Source organism: Phymastichus coffea, unplaced genomic scaffold (assembly GCF_024137745.1).
Source record: "Phymastichus coffea isolate CEN01 unplaced genomic scaffold, Cenicafe_Pcof_1.1 PCOF00002, whole genome shotgun sequence".
NCBI classification, from domain to species: Eukaryota; Metazoa; Arthropoda; class Insecta; order Hymenoptera; family Eulophidae; genus Phymastichus; species Phymastichus coffea.
Window position 1 is genome coordinate 14,414,668 of NW_026706813.1, and position 26,358 is coordinate 14,441,025.

At 31.8% G+C, this 26,358-nt stretch overlaps 1 protein-coding gene across 2 annotated transcripts in view; it reads left to right on the forward strand.

Annotated features, from left to right (window-relative positions):
• The first annotated feature begins 804 nt into the window (after positions 1-804).
• Positions 805-26,358, forward strand: part of LOC131663323 (UDP-GalNAc:beta-1,3-N-acetylgalactosaminyltransferase 1-like) — a 214,779-nt gene continuing 189,225 nt past the window's right edge. For both annotated transcript variants that reach the window (XM_058933679.1, XM_058933695.1), the window contains exon 1: positions 805-958. The gene's annotated coding sequence lies outside the window, so the exon portion shown is untranslated. The remainder of the gene's footprint in view (positions 959-26,358) is intronic.

The following is a 26,358-nucleotide window of genomic DNA, read 5'->3' on the forward strand; positions in this document are numbered from 1 at the left end:
TCTTGAAACTAGGCTGAAAGTCGCTTTTGATTCAATCACACTCAAAATGTTAGAAGCCACGAAAAGAAATTTGGTGCCTCGAATGTATTGTTGCATACCCCAGTAAAAAACTTAAAAGTTTATCCAAACGCAAGTTTGGTACAAGTTTCGGATAAGTTGTCATCCATTATTTGATAAATCATGTGATTAGTCATGTGACAAATCACATATTTGATAAATCATGTGATTAGTCATGTGACAAATCACACATTTGATAAATCATGTGATTAGTCATGTGACAAATCACATATTTGATAAATCATGTGATTAGTCATATGACAAATCACACATGAAGATTTATACAATGAACTACACGATTAAATTGAAATTGACTTCAAAAGTGTATCACATCACATGACTAAAATAACATTTCGCTTTTAAGTTACTGTTTGTTATAACATAATTTTTCATATGAAGATTATTTGATTGATCAAATGATAAATTACTTAATAATTTATCATGTGATTGATATTAATATTAACTTTTAATCATTAATTAAAAGAAATTTCATCGAAATAATCATATGAAGTCAACTCACTCAAAATTTCTATCAATGAATAAATAAAATTTTTATTAATTTATTTTGCAATAATATTGTTATTTAAATGAAGTTAAAATATTTAATTGACTTCGATTATCATGAATTCATTGATTAAAGAAATAGGAATTCTAAAAAAGGATATATTGTACAATGTTTGTTTTATCGTATACATTGCCGGTGTACTCCACCCTAATAAAATCAATAGACACATTGTTAATCACTAATCTTTTTATTTTTGGAGATATTGTTATAAAATATGAATGAACAAAAATCTGCAGTTCTTGTGTGATTAAATAACACTTTATTTCAATTTTAAGAAATACAAAGAACTTTTCTTTTTTATACAATCATCTAATTGTTATCTCGAGTAAAAGTTCGGTAAGTTTAATAAACAAGTAGTAATTAAAATAGTTCATGATAAATTCGTCTGGAAAAAATATAATAATAGGTAAATAAATAAATAACTGAATGGTTTTCTATGTGACAAATTGATACGATAGGTGATTCAATTTGGTTAAATATCACTTAATACGGATCGGTATACATAGGTTAATCGTTAATCTTTGTGTTTATTTATAAAAAACAGGATAATATATAAGATTGATTGATTTCCCAAGATGACAAATTATAAATATATATTTAAATGACACTATTTAAACTAAAATCTATTAATCACAATTATTATATATTAATTATTGCCACATATTTCTAATAAGGGAAGATTTGAGAGCTTAGTACATCATAGAATTGACTAAGTATGTGTCTTACGTTTCGACGAAATATGGAAGTATTTCCTATTGATATAATGCACTTAATATTTCTTCTAATTAATATTGGAAATAATATTGGTCGATAATTTATGTCAAAGTCTCCCTCGTTAATATTAGACAAAGCTATCGGAAAAAAATATTAGGTATGATAAAAGCGGATTAATTTGCTAAATGCTTGATAAAAGATTTTTTTTATATTTACTGATAAATATTCGAGAATCTTTTCACCACTTGAATTTTATTTTGTCGACTTTATTGAATTAATGAAAATACGATTTACATATCTAGTTGGTTCATATATAGGTTACGATTGATCATTTCGCAAGATTTCTGTCAAATAATTCACTAACAATATATAATGTTTCTAGGTATTCTATTAAAATGTTTTCTATCAACAAGGTTTTGAATTTATTTAGAAAATTAAATAAAATGTAATTAAAAATTTAAATACCATCAACTCATTAAAATATATTCAAGTTATTCAATTAATTGCGATTGATAAATTTACTCTCTACACAGGTATTAGAATATATTAAAAGCAATGCAAGAAAATGTAATTGAATAGCAGAATGATTAAAAATTAATCATTAAAATCAATTTAAATGTACGTAATTAAATTTAATTAAAAGTATTATTACTTTGATCTTTTTACATTATATTGAAAAATATTTAATAAAATACGAAAATAAGTTTGTTCTTTTCAAATGTATTGGAACATATTGGAACATATTATAAATTATACAATTAAGTATGATAAATAGGTAAATCTATAAAGATCCCTACTATTAAAATATATTTAAAATGATTCCATTTCTGATAAACTCTATTGAAAAAAATCATTTGGTTAAATTTAACAAAAACATTTTACTTTTAAAAGTCACCTAAAATTTATGACTAAAATATCTATGTAAATATGTAAGGTACAAATTCTTTGGAAAAATGTAAAAATATATGTTTAAGCTAAGTCAATACCTTGCTAAAAATAGTAAAAATTATTAAATATAAACCAATCATTTTTAATCGTGAATCTCTACTTTCCAAATATCAGTTGAAATTGATTCAGAAAAAGATAACATGTGAATATTAAATAATCTTAAAATAATATAATTCACTGTGATTGAAATTTTTTTAAATTTAATCACATTTAATAACTTTCAAAAATCATTTAAAATAAATAAACCATATACAAAAAATTTAACAAGTTTTTATGATGGTTTATTGAAAATTATCAAAAATAAGATACTAATTGAAAAAACATTATGTTTATCTACATAAAATTTTAGTTAAAAAATATTATGGAAATTTAATTGGCATCCATATCGAATTCGGTCCCAAGACGCAATGCCAAATCTTATGTAGAACTTATAATTCATATGGATTTAAAAAATTTAAAATATGCGTCATACATCCATATTGAAATCAATACGAGTAGATCGAGTGTCACAAGTTAGGTTTAAGGTGAGTTCAACTCTATTTGAAAAGGAGACACGTATACCCCACACAGCATGAATTAATTCTAAAATAATTCAAAATTAATTCATGAAATAATATAATTATTTTAGAATTAATTCAATGAATTAATTCTGTATTAATTTTATGTCCGTTTTTTTTCCTTCAGAAATATAACGAATATTATTATTACATTAATTGACTAAAATAATTTTCAAATATTACATGCATTTTAGAAGAATTATTTTATGAAATATTAACGTAATAGTTTTGAAATTATTACAGTTAGAATATTTTGAATTGTTTCAAAGTTAATGTTTAAAATTAATATTGAAGAAATAAACAGCGGACATAAAATTAATACAGAATTGATTCACTGAAATAATTTTCAAATATTACATGCATTTTAGAAAAATTATTTTATGAAATATTATCGTAATAATTTTGAAATCATTACAATAAGAATGTTTTGAATTGTTTCAAAATTAATTTTCAAAATGATATTGAAGAAATAAAAAGCGGACATAAAATTAATACAGAATTGATTTGTGGCGGTCGGTGTGCAACCAGTGCCGCCATCACCTGGGCACGACCGGAGGCAACATCAACGCCTGCGCTATGGGTTACAGGCTTAGGGAGCCAGGTTTAGGGGGAGAACAGGATTGGCGCGAAGAGCGAGGCGGCTCAAGTCCTGTTGATGCTGCTAATCCCGCTAAGCCGATCAGCACCCCTAAGCGGCCTAAGCGGCCTAAGCCTTTTCTCGCTGACCAGAGCAACGAGAGGCGGTGGCGTTCAACCGTCGCGCTGCTAATATATAAGGGCGACGTGCCCTGCAGCGAACAAGTAGTAGGAGTGGTACCGTCGGGCTGGCCGTGCGTGCTGTTTCCTGGCCATCGCTTTGTTCAGCAAGACCCTTGCTTGCACCAGGTGCGGCGTGCACTTCATCTGCGACACTTTTGTCACTGGCCGTTCGAGCCAGCTGTTTGTACTCTTCGGCGAGGAATAAAGCACTGTCTACGTCATACTTCTCTCTCACTCTCTCATCGTCCCCGGCGCCTGCGATTGCGGCCACACTCTATAAAGCTTGGCCAAAGATTCACTGAAATAATTTTCAAATATTACATGCATTTTAGAAGAATTATTTTATGAAATATTATCATAAAAATTTTGAAATCATTACAGTAAGAATATTTTGAATTGTTTCAAAATTAATTTTCAAAATGATACTTAAGTAATAAAAAGCTGGCGTAAAATTAATACAGAATTGATTCACTCAAATAATTTTAAAAGATTATATCCATTTCACAAGAATTATTTTATAAAATACTATCTAATTACTTTTAGAATTATTATAGAAAATATTTAAAATTATATAACACAACTAGATATACTATAAATAAATTATTTACTGAATATATAAGTAAAATTTTAAAAATTATTAAAAGTGCTATATTTTATATAATTATGGAAGAATACGAAATAAAATAATTGATAAACGTACAGTATTTTATTTAATGTTTACTTTAATATTATCTAGTATATGGATATATATTAGATATACATTATAAATATTACATAAAGCAGATTTCTTATCGAATTTTCACATTGAATTTCTTTCAATTTTAACGAATAATAATAAAAAATGGAAGTGCTTAATGCAATGCTAGGGGTTTAAATAATCCTGAATTAAAATTCCCTTAAGGAGATATGAAACGCCCCTGATAACACCTCGAAGAAATTAAGATTTGGTGCTGCTTGACCAAATTTTGAAAGAACCACTCGATAGAATTGTGTGAAATTTGAACTGAGTAATTCTTGGACATATATCTACACCCTAAAAGAGCGTTTTTATTTTTAATCTAACTTTGATTCTGCAATATTTCAAGTTCTGTAAATGCCGGTAAGGTAGGTGCTTTCATGAACGTTTCATATGCTCAGTAATGCGTACAAAAGCTTTTTTACGAGATTAAAACCTATAATATTTCTTGGATTATTGGTACGTTAATTTGTAAATTAATTAGTGCATTTTTACAAAAATCATATCAAGAATTAATTCAGAAATAATTTTGAATTATTTTCTGAAATAATTCGGGTGAATCGAAATTTTGCATTTTCATTTAATTCAAAAATTAATTTTAAATGAATTCAGAATCATTTGTTGCGTTAGTTTCGAGATTAAAACCTATAATATTTCTTGAATTAATTCAACATTAATGAATGATTTAATTTATGTATTTTTACAAAAATCATATCACGAAATAATTTTGAAACATGTTCAATTTTGAAATAGTTTTAATTATTTCAAGATATAATTTTAGTTTTATGTTGTAAATTAATTCATGGTTCCTTTCAAAATCCTTTCTAAATTAATTCATGTATTAATTTGTTTATTTTTACAGGAATCATTACCTGAATTATTTTTAATAGAATTTTAGAATATTTCTTTGTAATATTTCAGTATTAATTAAGAAATAATTTTCTTTTCTTAGAAAATTATTTTTATATTAATTCTTTGCGTTAATTCAAGAATTAATTCAGTGAATAAATTCATGCTCTGTGGGACTCATACGTGTTTAACGGAGCGGCGGTTAGCTCTGCATCGTGGGAGTTTATTCTTATTCTGAAATTATAGATGCTAAATACAGGATTATTGATGTTCATAAAGTCTATGCAGCTATAGAAAATTGTGGGTATTGCAATAAGCGTGAAGATAATATTAAATTATTAGAAACAATCTTTCGAGGACTAGGTTTCAAGCTTGTGATAAATTCACATGGACTTTCTAGTGCTGTGATAGATTTCATCAAAAACATTTATTAAGATCTGACGTCAAAAAAAATGTTGGAAAAATGCTTGGGTGGATATTCTAGTCAGTAATGAGAGCTTCAATAACTGTATCAAGAAAACTGTACCAAAGACTTCTGTTGATGGAATGATTATATTACAAATTGGTGTTGATATTGACGTGACAATATTAAATGACGGTAAGATTGAAATTCGATCAGACCAAGCATCTGAGTGAAATTATCTATTAACCAGAGATTACAGTTTGCTGAAAGAAAAATACTCAGTAGCACTAAGCTTGATAAGCTTCAAAAAGACTGTGACTATAGAAACCTAAAGATTTCTATGCTACAGGAGCCCACTAAGTAAATACTAAACTAAACTAATTTTATTAAAATCACACAATTATTATAATACACTGTAAGTGTAAACTAATTTGAATTGCACTTTTAAATAAGACTTACAAATCTATAAACGCTAAACTATATTCTAACGCTTAAACACATAAAATTTCATTACAAACAAACATACAATAGTTATATTTACACTGCCTCTGTCTTTTAGCCAGGTGTAAATAATATAATGAATGCTGCAGAACTATGAGAGGCAGGCGCACAGATGACACTACTATAGTTTATCTCTATTAGAATTAATGTAATAAGTAGTTAGGAACAGGTCCAAAAAGTTAGCACCCAGAATCCTTTTTTTTAAGCTAATCGATAAACTAATTATACCGTTAGATATTTCGTCAGGATAGCAACAACTTTTCTCTTTGTCGTTTGTTGGTTCGTCCACTGGAAATCCTTAAAATTAATAAAATAAGCCTTAGGTGCTGGCTTTAGCACCCAAACCAAAGTTGCGGTCAAACCTAGAAAATATTAAGTAAAAAAATTCGTAAGTAAACCGATCGTTAGTTCGTCTTACGAACTAACAGCACTCATAATAAAATCATGACTAATTTGATTATTTAAGCAACTAAAAACAAAAAACTGTTTCGAATATTGGCTCACGTTCAAACGCCAAAGCGCGGTACGCATGCTTCCTGATTGTAATATTTAGCAAAGTGCACTTTTAGTATGAATTTATCACAATAGCTACTTTTTTAGGTTAAAAAAGTGTTCAAACGAAAACCGGTGTGCTCGTGTGCTATTTAGTTACCAGTGCCACTGTTGAACAATTCTTTACGTACTTGAGTAATTAATACGCGAAGCGTAACTTTTTTAAATTCCATTTACCCATTGATTGGACAATAGGTACTAGTTACTAATGTTTACTAATGTTAATATAAAGTTTGATTTGATCTGATGTATTAAAATCAAACAGGTGTAGTAAAAAATAAGAGCGGGGGTTCGGGTACCGGCGGGGATAATTCAGGAAGCATGCGTACCGCGCTTTGGCGTTTGAACGTGAGCCAATATTCGAAACAGTTTTTTATTTTTAGTTGCTTAAATAATCAAATTAGTCATGATTTTATTATGAGTACTGTTAGTTCGTAAGACGAACTAACGATCGGTTTACTTACGAATTTTTTTACTTAATATTTTCTAGGTTTGACCGCAACTTTGGTTTGGGTGCTAAGGCCAGCACCTAAGACTTATTTTATTAATTTTAAGGATTTCCAGTGGACGAACCAACAAACGACAAAGAGAAAAGTTGTTGCTATCCTGACGAAATATCTAACCGTATAATTAGTTTATCGATTAGCTTAAAAAAAAGGATTCTGGGTGCTAACTTTTTGGACCTGTTAGTAACCTATGTAACCCTCCGGGGGCCGTAACCCATTGGTCCCGTGATCTAACACTTTCATGTTAATAATAATTATTATTGTTTATAATTATTTATATTTTTTGAGGAAGGATTTTATATTGAAGAAGGTACGAGGAGCCCTAGGTACGCTACCTAGTTCTTTCTGTCTCATTCATTTATTTATTACATTGTTGATAATAATTATTAACAATATCTGTGGGGATCCGTGGTTTAACTCTTTCAATTACTGACCTAACCCTTCCGTGTTAATGTTTAATGTTAATAATTATTTATATTTTTTGAGGAAGGGTTTTATATTGAGGAAGGTACTACAACCGCTTGATACTACATTTGAGTCTGCTATTTCTATTGATGATGATGATGATGATGATGATGATGATGATGATGATGATGATGATGATGATGAATCATCACTTGATACAACTGCTATAAATTTGAATAAAAGTAGTTCAAATGTAACTACAGAACAGAGACAACAGCTATTGGATGATTCGATTGTAGGAAACTATGTTTGACTATTGCATGAACCGCAACAGAAAAGTAATTTAGACAATACATTTGGCGTTCGCTTGCATGAAAATACATGTCATAAACAATTCTCCAATTTCTTTCCAAAACAATAATGTGACTGTGAATGATAAAGCATTCAGCAAGACGCTTGGATTAATGGAACTTCTCTTTCGAAAAGAACCTAATTTTAAATTAATCAGTTTATCGGATATTGAAAATTATATAAAAATTCTTGAAATCACTAACGCTCATCGTAAGTGATATGAAACAAATGGAGAATATCGCAATAAGCGTGTAAATAAATTCAAAAAGTATATTGGTCCAAATTTATCTTTAAGTTATAGTGCTAAGAAGCGAAAATTGACTATTGATGGAAGAGGTCTTTTTCCTTGCTATAAAATAGCAAGAAAAGGAATATTAGTAGATTAGGTATCTTATTGCTTATCGCCGACTAAACCGCCTGTAATTCTAGTCATGTTAATGAAATTCATTCAATTATTGAAGAATTACGTGAAGCTGGCTATATATATTAAGAGAATCCTAAATATTGCTCAGTAATAAAATGAGTGTTGATGTGTTTGGACGTATATTGAATAAAGAGGAGAGTGATCGAGGTCCTCCTGGTGTAGGGTATAAAATCACTAAAGACGGACAATACGACGCGAATGACAAAAGAATTTGTAATATAGCCGATCCTTAGGAGAGTAATGATGCTGTAAACTTACGAACGTTGCGAAAAAGTAGTGAAGCTAACGTTACTACGCTTACGAGTACGATAAATGATCTTATAAAATCATTAAATACAATAAGATCAGAATTAGTAATGCATCGAGAAGTTATTAAACAGTTAGAAGAAGATAATAATAAGAATAATAATATTAATAATAATAATAAGGAGAAAGAAATAAAGATTGTACCGTTTGACTTTTTACATCAATTTCAACAAATAGATTGAAAATGAAACATCAAAGAGTGGTGGATGAGTTACATAAACCAGCACGTCGAAGCTATCCCCGTAGAAAAGTTGATGTACGTGGAATAGATGAGACATGGCAAGCTGATCTTGTCGAGATGCAAGGCTACTCGAGAGAGAACAAAGGCTTTCGACATCTATTAACTGTCATTGATATATTTTCAAAGTACGCTTGGGCAGTTCCTGTGAAACAAAAAACTGGTGTAGATGTTGCTTATGCAATGGAGTCTATATCAATAAAAGGACGCACTCCTAGAAATCTACATGTGGACCGTGGCAAAGAATTCTACAATTCGAATTTTCAAAGACTAATGACAAAGTATAAAATAAATCTATATTCAACCAATAGCAATCTTAAGGCATCTATTTGTGAACGTTTCAATCGCACGCTAAAAAATATCATGTGGGAAAAATTCAGTCTTCAAGGAAATTACAAATGGATCAACATTCTAGCTGATTTATTGAAATCTTACAATAATCGAAAACATCGTACGATAGATATGAAGCCTAAAGACGTAACTAAAGAGAATGAAATGTAGGTGTTGAGACGATTCTCTTACGACCGACGTCTTTTCGTTAAGAGCCCTAAATTCCAAGTAGGCGATAAAATACGTGTGAGCAAGTCTAAACACGTTTTCGAAAAAGAATACACTCCTAACTGGTCTACTGAGATTTTTACTATTCAACGAATTGCGAAGACAAGCCTATCACTTATCATTTAAGAGATTATAAAGGCAATCCAATTATTGGAGGTTTTTACGAACAAGAACTACAGAAAGCTATGTATCCTGATGTTTTTTAAGGAAACGTGGTAATCAAGTATACGTTAAATGGTTGGGATTCGACAACTCGCACAGTTCATGGATAGATAAGACTTTATACGTATGAAAGAATAAAGACGTTTATGTAAAGTTACTTTTATTCAAATAAATATCATAATAATAATAAATAATTTTTGTTTTATTTTAATGGTAAGAGTCCCAATCTTCGCTCTCACCTATAAGGTACTTCCATTTAAGCAATATCACTTGTGAGTCCATTAGAACAAGTCGAAATCTGCTTTAGTAGAAACACCTGTGACTCATTTACCTCTCCACAATATATTTTATAATAAATTTATTGTACATACTTTATTAAAATAAAGATACGTTTTTGTTACATTAAATAATAAATTTAAATCTACCAGCGTTATGATATTCAATCTGTAAACAATATTTTTGTACACGATCTAAAGGTAATATATAAAGATCATAATGTTTCATGATGGCTCTTGAAATTCGATCTGGTAAAATAAGTTAGAATTCAGCATCAAGATCGAGAATGATTCGATTGTTATCTTCTTCCTTAAAGTTTGTCACTAAATAATAATGATTTTCTTCAAGTTCATAATTATTTTTCTCCGGTAGTGGATCAAAGGGCTTCATAGCTATTTTATTTAACATTTCCAAGTCCATCTTGCTATCGAAGACTTGAGAATAGTGGAGAAGGAAGTGGATACTACTGGTGATGATTCTTTTAACAGAATAACGTTTTCCGAGCTTTTCTCTCTCTCTTAAGACCTTTACCCCACTACTACACTTTTTTTCTAGCCGCCACGACCGCCTCCCTTCACTTGCTGCTTCTTCCACCTCCACTTAGATTTTTAGTTTGTTAAGTGTATTGTAACGGTCCAGTCTGATTTGTCCCTTTTTTCCCTCGGCAAAATAGCAACCCGTCGTGCGCGAGAGAATCAAAAACAAGTGGTAATTGATCGAAGGCGCTCTTCTCACATATATGCAAATGTGTTAGGGCAGCTTAGCGAAAACAATACCATATAAGGAGCGTGACGTCACGACCGTGGGAAATTTATTGTTTACAATACAAAATCGACAATTGTAAAGTTTTTCAAATGAACAAAAGCATTTTTTAGTCAATTTGGATGCGCTGATCTTCATGTTGAATGTTCATGAATGGTCAAGTTCATGAATGGTCATGAATTTCATGTTGTTATAATTCTCAAGTCTGTATTTATTAGTTTAATTTAATCTACAAGTTAATAGTGTTAGTTATTTTGCAATAAATAATTATACTGTTAATTCGAATATGCGATTACGTCCGCGACGTATTTAAACAGAGAAGCAAGAATTTGACACTTTGGTAACTAATTATTCACTGAGTGATCAATTAATAAAAAATGTATAATTTATTTAAACAATTAAAATTGCGTTGTTAGATAGTGAGTCGATTGTATATATCTGTAAAATTAATGAGAATGATTGTCACTAATTTGCCGATTTTTAAATGGCTACAAAAGAAATTTGCGAATTCGTTTTTCATTACATAGGCCAACAAGGTTTCAGAGACCAGACATAGTACACCCGAAGGATTTTGGTGCACTGAATCCAAATCCGAGCTCAGAATTGCACCAGCATGTCAGGATTTTGATATATCCTAACCTAAATGTGCGAAAATCACGTTTTTTGGCTATATTCGGTACATTATAACATTGTGAATACATTTTTTCATGCAAAACTGACCACGGCATCTGAAAGAGCAACTCTAGGTCTACAAAATGCACTACCGTTTTTTTTATGTCTTTTTCCAGCAGAGATACCGTCAATTGAAATGTGCCATTCATCAATTGATTTATACTGGAGTATGAAAAATCTTGATTTTTTTGAAATCTTCAGTAGTAGGAAAAACTTACACTGGCATATAAAGGTCTACCATTGTACTAATTTACGGCTAATCTAGCTGAATTTATTAGATGCACTCTAAAATGGCAGCTATAAATTTAGGGCAGGCTAAGGCAGATGGTTATGACCTAAATGTACTGAAAATCCTACAACTCTAGAACCAGCGACAGATTAACTTAAGTGCGCTATAACCTGCAAGCTCAAAACCATGACAGGATTGCCTAAGTGCGATATAACCTACACTCAGCTTAAAACCACGACAAGTTAACCTAAGCGCTCTATGACCCGCGAGAGGTTAAGCTAAGTGTGTTATAATACGCGGTTGGTTGACTCAAGTGCGCTATAACCTGCAAGCTCAAAATGACGGCAAGTTAACCTAAATTCGCTATAACCTGCTACAGATTAATTTAAGCGCGCTATAATCCGCAACAGGTATATTCAGTACGATATAACTTGCAAACTAGAATCCACGACAGTATAACCTACACTACCATCCATAAAGATTTGCCATCCCCTTGCTGAAATCATCAAAACTTTAGAGTTTTATGGCTCAGTTTCTATATGATCTAGAAAATCTTGCGGGGTCTCATTTGAAAGGTCTTGCCAAAACCTTTCAAATGTTGTAAAACATAATTGATTTGATTTGTTTTTTGTACAACTTGTGACGTCATAAACAAATTGTTTTTTTTTTAATTTTTTCACATCAACTTCGACCCCGATTTATTTATATAACGGATTCTATGATGGAAAAACTGTATAAGCCATTCGATAGAGCTTTCAAAAAGCTACAAAATCCATATCCGGAAAATTTTTTTACCTTTATTTTTATGAGCTATATGGTGTTTTATACAAAAACAAAGATTTTCACAAAATGGGCTGTATTTTTTTTATTTTCAACTCTAAAGAAAAAACTCTTAGAAGAAAAAATGTAGTATTTTTCAAGAGCTATCAAATGCGCCACTCAGAATTTAAAAACAAAAAATTTTTTTTTTCACGTTTTTTAGAATTGAAATTTTTCTAAAAAAAAAACTGAAATTACATATATTTAATAAAATTAGTAAGTAACTAGTATTTATAACTGAATGGGCTTACAAACAATGATAACAAGATACATTTATTGAACCATAATTTATTACTTACTCAGAATAGATTAACATAATTTGGTTACAATTTTTCTACAAAATTTATTTATTACAACGTTTCAATAATAACATAACAATAATAATTTCATTTTTTATAATACTAATAACGCTTGTAATTAATATATTATCACAATTCGAATATAAATTTCAGTTGTAAACAAAAACGAAACAATACTAATTATTTAAACGTTTTTTTCATCGAAATGTCCACCTTTGATTGCTATAACTACTTTACAAATTCGAGGCATTCGTGCTACAAGTTTCTCTAAAGTTTCTGCACTTATTTTTTTCCACTCATTCCAAAGATCCTTCTGGGAAGTAGGTCCTACCTTCCTTACAGCTCTATCTCGATCATCCCACAACAGTTCGATAGGGTTAAGATCAGGAGAGTACGGTGGCCATTCCATCACAACTAATTTTTTTTTCTTCTCCAATTGAGCAAGATAACTTTTACATAACTTTGAAGTATGCTTTGGGTCGTTATCTTGTTGGAACGTAAATTTGCGACCAATTATTCTTGTTCCGGAAGATGCAACATTTTTTTCAAGAATTTTTTTGTAACCTTCTTTTTTCAACTTGCCATCAATTTTAAGAAGGTCACCAACCTTAGAACCACCAAAACAACCCCATACCATTACTAAGCCGCCACCATGTTTAATCGAAGCACACATATTTTTCTCTAAATGTTTTTGCTTATTTTTTCTCCGCACAAAACATTTGCGTTTACTACCAAAAACCTCGAATTTGCTCTCATCAGACCACAAAACTTTTTTCCAATCATCAATGGTCCAAATTTTATGTTTTCTGGCCCAAGCCAATCGTTTCTTTTTATTAATTTTAGTAAAGGCTTTTTAATTGCTATTCGACCGTATAGTCCATCTTCATGAAGTCGTCTCTTTATCGTAGTAACACTAAGTTTAACATCATACGCTTTTTGAGTTTCAACAGCAAGCTCGGGTGCCGTGAGTCTTGGATTATGTGTACTTGTACTTCAAATGTTTTTATCAGTAGCGCTCGTAGTTTTCCTAGGCCTTCCTGAAATTTTTTTGTTTTTGATATTTCTTTGAGTTATGAATTTTTTAATGTTATAATCAACTGTTCTTCTTGGAATATTCAAAATTTTGGAAATTTCATTATTACTTTTATTCACTTTATGCAAGGCTACTATCTCAGATCGCTCTTCAATGCTTAAGTTTCTTTTTTTCGTCATTTTTAATGAACAAAAAATACATGCATAATTTACTGACTAGATTGGACACATTGATATTTCACTCATTAAAGCTGATAAGAGACTGAATTTCCATACGTATTCAGTGCTATATGTATACATTCATGAAAGTCAAGTAAATCAAACCTCGTAAATACTCAGTGATTATCACAGTGATTATCGGTGAGCACAATACAAATTCCTCTGTAACAAACGTCGAATACAATAAATGTATCTTGTTATCATTGTTTGTAAGCCCATTCAGTTATAAATCCTAGTTACTTACTAATTTTATTTAATATATGTAATTTCAGTTTTTGTTCTAGAAAAATTTCAATTCTAAAAAACGTAAAAAAAAAATTATTTTTTTTTGAAATTCTGAGTGGCGCATTTGATAGCTCTTGCAAAATACTACATTTTTTTTCTGATAGTTTTTTCTTTAGAGTTGAAAATAAAAAAAATACAGCCCATTTTTTGAAAATCTTTGATTTGTATAAAACACCATATAGCTCATAAAAAATAAAGGTAATAAAATTTTCCGGATATGGATTTTGTTGCTTTTTGAAAGCTCTATCGAATGGCTTATACAGTTTTTCCATCGTATAATCCGTTATATAAATAAATCGGGGTCGAAGTTGATGTGAAAAAATTAAAAAAAAACAATTTGTTTATGACGTCACAAGTTGTACAAAAAACAAATCAAATCAATTATGTTTTATAACATTTGAATTTGAACAAATGAGACCCCGCAGGATTTTCTATCTCTTATAGAAACTGAGCCATAAAACTCTAAAATTTTGATGATTTCAGCAAGGGGATGGCAAATCTTTATGGACGGTAGTGTATATGCGCAGTAATCTTCGAGCTCTAGACCACTACAGGTAACTTACGTTCGCTATGATCTGCGAGCGCTAAACTCACAACAGGTTAAACTAAATGCAGTGAACAGTGAGGGTCAAGCACAGGACAAATTAATTTAAGTGGACTGTAATCCATATCATTTCAACCTAAGCTCCAATGTAGTTAGAGAGGTTACACTAACAAGGAAACCCCCCAACCCGACCTCACCGATTTCAATAATCTTTTGATATGTTATAGTTCATCAAAAAATAAGACATACGTATTTTTTTTTATCGGCGGAAAAACACTTTGAGGGGGTGAAAACAACCCTCAAAGTTCACCCCCAAAAATAGATTTTCCAATGTATCTCAGCATCTAATTGATATTTTACGACCAAACCAATTTCATATCACTTCTCATGTGAAAAGCAAACTAGCACATACAATTCCGACCACAAGGGATGCAACCCTTATTTTTTTTATTTAAAATACTATCTATTTCATGGCTATATTTATGAAAAAAATTAAAATAACCTGAAAAAAATTGGAAAAAATATTACCCTACATAAAATACAAAAATAAAGTTAATCTAGTCAAGCTTTTTCTCAAACTACCCCCTTAAAGTTGAAAAACCACCCCTAAAAAATTGTTTTCAATACATTACAGGTGGTGTTGATAATTTAGTGTAAAATTTGTTAAGTATCATTTATACTGTACAAAAACAACTATCTCGTGCAGTTTCGACCACAAGGGTTGCAACCTCTAATTTCTGTCATCGAAATTTTTACCTTCTTTGAACCTATTTTTGAAAAAAAGTTCATAATGAGCTTGAAAAAATTAGTAAAAATATTACCGTGGATAGAATAAGAAAAAAAATTTACCTTTTATTTTTAAAACGACCCCTTATGTTGAAAAACCACCCCCAAAAAATTGTTTCCAATACATTACAGGTGGTGTTGATAATTTACTGTAAAATACATTGCGTATCATTTGTAATGTACAAACACAACTATCTCGTGCAGTTTCAACCACAAGGGTTGCAACCCCTAATTTCTGTCATCGAAATTTGTACCTTCTTTATTCCTATTTTTGAAAAAAAGTTCATAATGAGCTTAAAAAAATTAGTAAAAATATTACCGTGGATAGAATAAGAAAAAAAATTTACCTGTTCAAACTTATTTTCAAAACCACCCTCAATGTTGAAAAACCATCCTAAAAAAAGTTTCTGACATATCGTTGCAATCTCTTCTAAATCAAATAAGCTATGATTCCATAGCTATTTTGTTGCTCTCTTTTAAATTTTTTACGTTCTATCGTTTATTAATTCTATCAAAAAATAAATAACTTTTGTTATATAAAAAAACAAGTCAAGAATAATATAATATTATAAGTATACCTAAAAGATAAGTATAGTTTCTCGGATGCGCAAAAATTTTGGTATATGAATGATAGTATTATCAGAATTTTATTTACGTCCTACTATCAGCGGCTCTGACGATTGTCTCTTATTTTCATGATTGATAAATATGAGTAAGTAATTCTTCATCAGTAGCCAACATAACTTTCTTGTTGTTGGACGTATTGTATCGACTATTGAACTAACAGCATAATAAATAGTAATAAGAATATAAGATTATAAGTACAAATAATAATAAGATACTATTCCGTTGATTCGTATTTCGTAGTACCTGCTACGTAAGTATAACTATAAAATTATTTTTTATATGCAAATAATTTTACGGCTTTTTAATATTTGTTATTAAAAAATTTGAAATTACACTGATTATGAGGATTTATTAATTAATGATGTTTATAATTATTGTTTACTTATTGATTTGTTTATTATTATTGTTTATTAATTAATATGTTTACTTTTTAATTTATTAATTAATTTTTTTCATGAATGTTTTCTATAAGTTTGTTTATCATTATTGTTTACTTATCAATTTGTTTATTTATTTGTTTTTATCCTAATTTGTTTATTTGTTATTCAGTTTATTTCTTATTCCCCAGCGATATCAGGAGAGACCTATACAGAGGAAAAATAAGGAAAAAAAGGGGACGGATGGATGGACGGACGCACGGAGAATTTCGCGCCTTCTGTTTAATATAATAGAAGATATATAAGATTTATATATATATATTTTTTTTTATTTCAGATTAAAAAATGAAAATTAACGCTCTGAACGTTTTAAATTTATTATTAGCTTACTTTCAAACTCTACAAATACCTGAAAGTGAGACAAATTATAAAGAGATTCAATTGTCGGAAAGAATTAAAAGCATTTTAATAGATTCCGTGAATGATTTCAATGAAGTAGATATGATCGTTGAAGATACATTAGATTTTCAAGAAGATTACAAAGATCATGCTGCAAAAATAGTAGAAGATGAAGTTCAACACCATTTTCCTGACGATTTCGAAGCACCCACCGACCATTGTACCAAAGACAATGAAGATGTCAGTTTTGAATATAAGCAAAGAGCCGTAGAATACTGGAGAAGTGGCAAAAAAAAATTTAAGTGTTGAAAGTGTACGTCAAAAATTTAAGAAAGTTTCATCTGTGAGTCAGTTGAAACGTTGGGCTCATACAGTCAACAAAGGTGGTACTTATAGAGAAAAAATTGCAAGAATTTGTCAGTACACTTTTGATAATTTTAAAGCAGCAGTAGACGCTGGTTACATCATTCATGATCGTGACATACGTCGATGGGCATTGCAAGTTCAAAAGATTATAGGATCAGAAGATGTAAGATTCAAAGCTTCGGATAACTGGCTTTGTAAATTCAAGAAAGCTCATAGAATAGTATCCCGGAAAATAAATAAGTTTATAACCAAGAAAACACTAGAAAGTAATTCAGAACTAACGATTAAAGCAAATACTTTTATTGCTGATGTTAAAGCAGGCATAAGAATAATTGGAATTCATAATGTGTTTAATTCTGATCAGAGCGGATTCCAACTGGAAATGCACTCCGGAAGAACGCTAGCGGTTGAAGGAGAAAAGCAGGTACAGTGTTTAGTACAGTCAGTTTCTTCAACAACCCACAGTTATACTATACAGCCACTCATATCAGCCACAGGAGAATTACTGTCACCACTCTTTTTAGTTTTGAAGGAATCTAGCGGTGAGTTTGGACCCATTGTTGAAACCACTTTATTTAGACCCGAAAATGTTTACGTAGAAGCATCTAAATCTGGAAAGTTGACTACAGGTATACATAATCCCATCTAGTTACAATTAATGTCATTATAAATGATTTTACAAATAAGATTTTTGATTTTAGATCTCTTTAAAATATGGCTGCAAAAAGTATATTTCCCTAATGTAGGTTCCAATACGATGCTGTTGCTTGACTCCTGGAGCGGTCATTGTGACAGTGCCATAGAAACTGTAACTCCACGTGATAAAATTATAAATTTTAAAAAAATACCGACTGGCACAACGGGAAAAATTCAGCCACTTGATGTTTTTGGATTTCGCATATGGAAGAACTTTGTTCGCCAATTTTCAGATACCGTAATTTTGATGAATTATGATTTGGATTTACATAAAAGAAACAACATTATTAAACTTCAGTCGTTAGTCCACAATCAATTATCTTCACCAAGATATACTAATCTTTTTAAATATTCCTGGTTCAAGAGTGGTTACCTCACTAAAAAACCAGAAAATTTTGACAATCCTGTTGCTTACAGTTTTGGAGATTCCTGCAATACACATTGTGACATAGAAGGATGCAAAAATGTGGCTATTATACGTTGCGGTTGGTGCAAAAAATCATTATGTTTCGAGCACTTCTATGAAGAATATCATTATTGTAAGAAGTATGAACAATAAATCCGTCCTAATTTTTTTGATTGTTTTTAATTGGTAACTGAATGAATTATAGTAACGCATATAAAAATCAATTAAATATATATTACTTGGTAGTTTACAATTTTAGTCACAAGAAAGGAGAAAAACTCAACCAACAAAAACAATGGCAATGCTATCAACCCTCCTAATCACCGAATGGCGATGGTAATAAACCTCCCCCTAATAACCCTCCTAATATCCCCCAATGGCATTGCTTACAACCCCCCATTAACCTCCTAATAACTCCCCCCTCCCAATAAGACCCTCCCCCTAATAACCCCCTAATAACCCCAGTAGTTAGCAGGGTTGATAACGTTGCCATTATGTTATTCGGTGGGTTGCAAGCATTGCCATAAGGTTGCAAGGGGGCTCAGCTATGTCTTCGGGCTATTAGTGGGGGGCTAACGGCATTTTCATTGGAGGTTTTTAGGGGGTTATTAGGGGGGGTTGTAAGCATTCTGATAGTGCGGGTTAGTGCGGGAAATTGCCATTGGGATATAAGGGGAGTTTTAGAAATTGCTACTGGGTGATGGATCATTTTTCCAGACAGATTCGGAATCGGCGCAACAAAATACTTTGGAAAAACGTTGTCCCAGTTCTGGGTCTTGTTGGGTGATATAATCTTGAATTGGTACATATTTTTCGTATTCTATCCACGATAATAATTTTTCCAATTTTTTAAGCTCATTATGAACTTTTTTTCAAAAATAGGAATGGAGAAGGTAAAAATTTCGATGACAGAAATTAGGGGTTGCAACCCTTGTGGTCGAAACTGCACGAGATAGTTGTGTCTGTACAGTATAAATGATGCTTAACGTATTTTACACTAAATTATCAACACCACCTGTAATGTATTGAAAACAATTTTTTAGGGGTGGTTTTTCAACTTTAAGGGGGTAGTTTCAAAAAAAACCTTGACTAGATTAACTTTATTTTTGTATTTTATGTAGGGTAATATTTTTTCCAATTTTTTTCGGGTTATTTTAATTTTTTTCATAAAAATAGCCATGAAATAGATAGTATTTTAAATAAAAAAAATAAGGGTTGTATCCCTTGTGGTCGGAATTGCATGTGCTAGTTTGCTTTTCACATGAGAAGTGATATGAAATTTGTTTGGTCGTAAAATATCAATTAGATGCTGAGATACATTGGAAAATCTATTTTTGGGGGTGAACTTTGAGGGTTGTTTTCACCCCCTCGAAGTGTTTTTCCGCCGATAAAAAAAAATACGTATGTCTTATTTTTTGATGAACTATAACATATTAAAAGATTATCGAAATCGGTGAGGTCGGGTTGGGGGGGTTTCCTTGTAAGAAGTTGACAATCTTTAGAATGTATATTCTTAAACCTATAACCGCCAATTCTGTGATGTTATGCTTTCTTTTTGTGAAAACGTTGGCGCTTCATTTCAAACGATCGTTGAAGAGATTTACGTTTGTGACTAGTAGGATTATTATCATCCCTTTTCAATGACCAGCAGTAGTCAGCCATCATTTTTTCGTCCCACCTTCCTTGGTAGTGTTGTTCCTTTTGTTCAAAGTCTTGGTGAAATCGTTCACCCATCTCCTCACTATATGCTCCAAGATTTTCTGGGAAATAGTTTAAATGAGAATGTAGGAAGTGTATTTTAAGGCTCGTTAGACAACCCGTTTTTCGGAAATTCTGTAACATGTTGTACAAAATCATTTCAAACTGCGGGTCTCGATTGCCTAAAAATTTTTCTGTAACATCTTTGAAGCTCAACCAAGCATTCTTTTCAACGAGAGCCATGGTTTCGATAAATGTATCATCTTTCATGAGTTGTCGTATATCAGGCCCAACGAAAATGCCTTCCTTAATTTTTGCATCACTCAATTTCGGAAATGTGACTTTCAAATATTTGAAACATTTACCTTCTTTATTCAAGGCTTTCGCAAACTGTTTTATTAAACCTAATTTGATGTGAAGTGGTGGCAGTAATACTCTCTCTTTATCAACAAGACCTACGTAGGCGACATTATGAGAACCTATTTTCCATTCTGATCTTGTGGGCCATGTTTTTGTTACCCAATGCTTATCTCTTGCACGGCTGTCCCAAAGGCAGAGAAAACACGGAAATTCGGTATTTCCCGACTGCAAGCCAACTTTAAGATTTATCATCTTAAAGTCACCACAAACAAGCCAATTGTGAGTCTTGTCATTTATTTTTTCCAGCAGAAATTGAAAACTATTGTATGATTCTTTTAGTGCAGTTGAGTGACCTACAGGAAGTGCCGCATACTCATTTCCGTTGAGTAGTAACACAGCTTTGAGACTTTGGGTGGAAGAATCAATGAAGAGACGCCAGTTTTCTGGCTTGTACAAATCTTGGATATACAAGTTAACAAATTCTTCGATGTTATTACAGTACACCATCACATCCTACATTGTAAAGTACTTTATGAACGCCTCTTCTCGGTTTCTGTAAATTAACACTTTTGTTCCAGGTATAGCTTCCTTTCTTGGAGTCTTGAAGCACAGAGTTCAGCTTTATCCTTTGGAAGATTGAGGTCTCAAATAAAATCATCTAACTAACTTTGGTTAAAAAGCTTAGGACTCTCGTTATCAGAACTATCTTCAAAAGAGACATCTTCACTTGTATCAATATCCATTGGTTCAACTTTTGCCGAACCAACTTCTTTTCCGGGTTTACTTACTTTTCCTACTTTGGCTGGTGTTACACTCGCTACCGCAGAGTAGATGATTTTATTTGAATTTTGTTTATTGAAACCCGTTGTATTACATAAGCAGAAGTAACAATCAGTTTCATAGTCCTTGGGCTCACGCCAGATGGTCGGTTCAATATTGCTGCTATTATCATCCCACTTCAACATAGCAAGTCTGCAAGAATTACAAATTGAAGATGGTACCCATGTCTTATCTAAATTGTCGTTCAGAACCTTATAACATTTCATATATAGTTTTGATTGAATCATTAATCGATCGTCGATAAGCAGTTGTTTCAAACTTCTCACAAACATAAAAAAATATATCAATTTTTCTTGCACAAGGGCTTCTGGAACTCATTTTTGTTATAATAAATAACAAAGAGGATAAAAAATGTTCTTATGATAAATATTCTTATAATAAATAAAGTAGAAGAAAATAAGATAATAGCATTTACAGGAAATTCAACCGTTAGCCCGCCACTCAAACGTGATCTCTAACACGGAAGGATTAGCATGTCACAAAATCAGTTATCTCAGCTTTCACCTATCTCAGCTTCAGCATACAATCATACATTTCAAGTCACGTAATATTCTACATCATCTAACTACAGAATTTCAAAAACGAATGAAAGATTTCACGGTTTTTGATTCCGCTGATCGTATCGGATATCAGATTTTCAAAACTTATTTTATTCAAGCAATTTGTTTAAACAAATTTCTGAAAATTAAATATTTTTGCAAGTTGCACCTCATTTCCATGGTTTTAGGGGTCACTGATTACGAATTTGATGTTAGATTTGTGAATTTAGATTTATTTAAACAATTTATTTAAACAAATATTGCAAGACTCAATGTTTTTGCAAGTTGCACGTACTTTTGCTGATTTTTGAGGTCTCTGGTTATGAATCTGATATCAGATTTGCAAAATGTATTTTATTTAAAAAATTTCTTTAAACAAATTCCTGTATAATAGAATATTTTTGCAAGCTGCACCACATTTCCATGGTTTTGGGGGTTACTAGTCACGAGTTTGATGTCAGATTTGTGCGTTTAAATTTATTTAAACAAATTATTTAAATTTTTAATTCTAATATTTGTCTGTCTGTCACAGGCCGACAAACTTCAGAACCAAAAACTATACATAACGCACCCGAAGAATTTCGATGCGCTAAATTCAAATCCCAGCTTAGAATTGCGCCAGCACGTTAGTATTCTGAGATATTCTAGAAGGCTATAATCTGCGTGGCCATAACCCTAAATCCGTTAACCCAAAAAACTCCGACCCCTTAACCTTTAACTGCCCCCTTAACCTTAAATCCGTTAAATCTGTAGCCCTGAAACCTGTGATGTTATAACCCTCGATGCCGTTACGCAAATCCCTTAATGCCTGAGCCCAGTAATTTGAGCCACAAGGAATCTAGGGCTATTGTATCGCAGGTTACAGAATTCCGAGGTGAAGAAATTCGGGGTTAAGTTGGCAGGTTTTATCGCCGCGCTTGTTATAACCTTCTTGGGTTAAAATATTATTGCATCGAAGGTCACAGGGCTCGGGGGTTAAGGGAATTAGGGTTAAGTGGGCAAGGTTTTTTGCCCCGCAGGTTACAATGCTCCAAGATCAGGGATTTGAGTTATAATAGTCGAAATTCATTGCGTTGCCGTATAAACCAATTGATAAGTAGTACATTTCAATTGACGATAAAAGAAGACATAAACTAAAGATTGTTAGTGCTTTTGTACGATAAGAATTGCTTTTTAGATGCCGTTGTCAATTTAGCATGAAAAAAATTATTCGCAATGTTATAAGGTACCGAATATAGCCAAAATACGTGATTTTCGCACATTTAGGTTGGGATATCTCAAAATCCTGACGTGCTGGCGGAACTCTGAGCTCGGATTTGGATTCAGCGCATCAAAATCCTTCGAATATATTATGTCTGGTCTCTGGTTCTGAACCTTTGTCAAATTTTTTTGGCCTGTGTTATTATTCGAAAGTGGATAGCTATATTAATCACTTTTAATTTAAATAATGTTCCACTAATCACAGGCGATTTTTTGATGTGAAAATTTTCCGTAAATTTATTGTAAAATTAGCGTTATTTGATTATCAAATTGTATTACTTATAACTCAAAAAGGCGGTTTTTCCTCGAGAAACGATTTATGTTAAAAAATTAGTTATTTCATATCTAACTTCTTAAATCATAAAATTGCTATTTCGATCGAGCCATTTTGCGACAAAACCTGTGCAAAGTTTGTATCAATTTCAAAAATAGCGTTGTAGGGGCTACCAAGCGTAGAAAGGAGCCGATTTCGCAAGTATAAATTCGCTCGTCGCTGTGGCAAGAGGATTCACTATCCTACCTTGCTTGGCAGCGTGAACATTGATTGGAAATAAAAGCTCAGAAATTTCCTGAGACTAATTTCTTTATTCAATGGTTAGCCTGCTAATTCCTCTCCTTTCGATACCTAAGCGCTCATCTCATAAGATTATCTCTCTTATGAGAAAAAAATAGCCTTGGATATCTTCTCCCTTCAAATTCATTAACTGCTAAGAAATTGAATTGAGAGTTTGTTGCGGCGCTGTCGGGTTTTTCCCCGATAGATGCAATCATACTCAATCGTATTTCAAAACGACTCATCGAAATAGAAAAATTTGTGCTATTCGAAGAATTTTGATATTTCATTTCTTGTAGAATATATGCGTGTCAACTTCTTGCTACTCTCGGAAACGCGATTACGAATGCAATAGAAAGAGTCCGAACTATTATTTTGATAACGCGCGAGATAGACTCAAACGTTACAGTATATACTATACAATGATTTTTTAGTATAGGTTCAAGAATACGATTCATCATTATTATACGTTTTTTAAATAGTGCTCGCGATATTATACTACTTAGTTGCATAATACGACGTTGGAAGCGTTCTTGATCTCGTGCAAGCTGCTCCCTTACTCCTTTCCTCGAGTCTTTGTCTTCAATAGGAAGATGATGAATTTGAATATTATCCGAGAACCATACATACTTCGAAGCACGAATGCTCTTCTTGTTCTTTCTAATAGGCGCCATGATGAATCACAAGAGGATAGTCTTGCTATAGTTATTTCTTCTCACAGAATGATGGTAATGCAAACTATGCATCCTTCTTATAAATATATTAGAACTCGAATGACTGCCCTCTATCGGAACTTAAGATTAATTATAGCAATAGTGAGAGCCCCAACCTTCGCTCTTACCTGTGAGGTACTTCCTTTCGAATCGTCACTCATGAGTCACCTTTAGAATGAGATAAAATTCATTAGGAAGGGCTACATTATGGACTTTTTTTACCTCTCCACAAAACGAAATAAAAGGATAGTTAAATAAAGGAAAAAAAAGACTATTCGATTAGATGTATTTTTTTTTTATTATTCATAATGCAGCTATTTACATCAGTATTATAATACATTCATTAATTATTTAAATATCTTACTTGTTTTAATGGTTAGTAGAAGATGTATTAGAGGTTGAGGTAAGACTGTTGCTTGAGCGAGAGCTGAGCAACTGTATCGATCAAGAGTTTAGTTTTCAGTTTTATAAGTGTCAATCCTACTCTGTGGCGGGGGATTTCGGGGGCCTTAACCGCGCTACCGAATCTCTTCCACCACAAGGCCTGTTTGACTTCTTATCCCCAATTATTTAGGGCGCCAGGCCGCCGTTTTACTAGGGCGATCGTCGGGGATAGGGCCTAATGGGATCGCGTATTCCGGTTTGCTTTCACGGCGACTGCGCCGCATGGGCAAACAGGTGAGTACTCGCGATCTCCTCTGCTCCAGGCCTCGGTGTCCAACAATTCGTTTCTTATTTGTCTCCTCGCTTATGATATGCCGGCAGCTCAGATGATGACTCCTTATTTCAGATCGAAAGTCGGTGCGAATTCGCGCGTATGTTACCTATCGTGGGGCCTGAAAATATAGCGAATCAGCGTTACCCGATTATAACCGCTCGCGGCTAAAAATCATCAGCATGCAAATGAGGCAGGGTAAGAAAAGTAAAATTTATATAAAGAACAATTAATCACTTTTATTGACTTATTTATTAATTCATAAGCAGGTGGTCGGATTAATTAGGGTCAGTATGACTCTGCATAATAATGAAATAGCAAGGACACGAAATAATCGAAATACTAATATTCTTTCGGTCGGTCTTTGATTGACAAAAATGGTGGAATGGTCAGCGCAAATAATTAAATCACGAGTTTGAATTTGTCTACTTTCAATATTCGCAATAAATTACTATACAGGCGAAAGGTCAGCGCGAATTATTAAATCACGAGTTTTAATTCGTCTACTTTCAATATTCGCAATAGATTATTAATTTGGCGAAAGGTCAGCGCGAATATCTTAAATCACGAGTTTTCTTTATCTGATCCTAACACTCACGTTCGATTCTGCTAAATGGCGGATAGGTCAGCGCGACTAATAGGTTCAATGATTTTATATGTCTAATCCTACATTCGCAATAACTACTATATTAGCGAAAGGACATGTTGAGTAATTTGACTACGAAGAAGAGCAGATAAATTTTTAATCCATACGTACTGAGTTTCTAAATTGAATTTTTCATCATCTATTGATATTCGAGGTCTATTAGATCATTTTCATCAATATATTCGTTTTGTATTAAGAGTAAGTTCACATGTTTAGTTTGTTTTAATTTCGTTACATAGAACGGTGAGACTTCATATTTCGATTCATATTTTTTAAGTATATATAAATTTACACGTATGTATATTATTCAAGTTTTCAAATTTAGGTATACTTTTTGTTTTTACAGGGAAGCTTATACCGTCAAAATTCAGTTCATTCTCATAGGGCTTATACTTAATTACTCTGTTTGGATTTTTTTCAACTGGATGAAAGCATGAAAGTATAGCTCATTTAAAACATTCGTTGCCTTCATTTTTAACATTAACACAGGCTTTTTTATTATTTAAGCTTGACGGTAATGGTATATATGAGCATGGTTTTAATGTATTATACTTATTTATATAAATAATGAGACCAACAATAGTTTTTAACGACCAGCCTGAGTCTCTTTCTTGAAATTCTTCCATTTATTTAAGTATAATATCTTTAA